We start from the raw sequence: 598 nt of genomic DNA, 5'->3' as shown, positions 1-598 counted from the left end.
TTTAGTCTTAAAAACCTGAGTCTTTAAAAGTTACAATTAAACTGCAGATACACTGTGGTCTGGAGGAGGACACTTCCTGGTATGGAAAGCTAAGACCTGCACCTGGAAGAGAGTCTTTTCCAGAAAAGAAGTGAATCTGTGACAATAACACTAACTGGGCCTTACCTCAGTTCTGTACAGTGCTAGCTTCGAGGATAGAATCTTGTGGAATAGTCTGACTGACCCAATATTGTCGTAATTGTTAATACTTAACTAGATTCTGTGCAATTATGGCAATCATCTTTGGGAACTGGACTGAAATGAAGAGAATACACTTTGCTGATCACTTTGGGGGATGGGTGCAACTTTCATCTCTTAAGCTGAACATAGACAAAATGAATTATATTGGTAAGGAAGTTATATCTCTGAATACATTGTCATTTTGAAAATTAACCCTCTGAAAGAACTAAATACTATGTCAGTGCATTTTTTTATAAATGATTATTTCTTTTTTTATTTTATTTTAGAGAGAGACAGCACGAGCGGGGAGAAGGGCAGAGGGAGAAAGAGAGAATTTTAAGCAGGCTCCATGCTCAGTGAGGAGCCCAATATTATGGAG

At 37.8% G+C, this 598-nt stretch overlaps 1 non-coding gene across 1 annotated transcript; it reads left to right on the top strand.

Moving 5' to 3' along the window:
• Nucleotides 1-259: 259 nt before the first annotated feature.
• On the top strand, nt 260-328 carry LOC113601702 (small nucleolar RNA SNORD2). The gene has a single exon (XR_003422984.1). It is a non-coding gene; the product is annotated as a small nucleolar RNA SNORD2 (small nucleolar RNA).
• The last annotated feature ends 270 nt before the right edge of the window (nt 329-598 follow it).

This window comes from Acinonyx jubatus, chromosome B3 (assembly GCF_027475565.1).
Source record: "Acinonyx jubatus isolate Ajub_Pintada_27869175 chromosome B3, VMU_Ajub_asm_v1.0, whole genome shotgun sequence".
Taxonomy (NCBI): domain Eukaryota; kingdom Metazoa; phylum Chordata; class Mammalia; order Carnivora; family Felidae; genus Acinonyx; species Acinonyx jubatus.
Note: the sequence above shows the minus strand (reverse complement) of the source record. Positions and strands in the feature narration are given on the sequence as shown.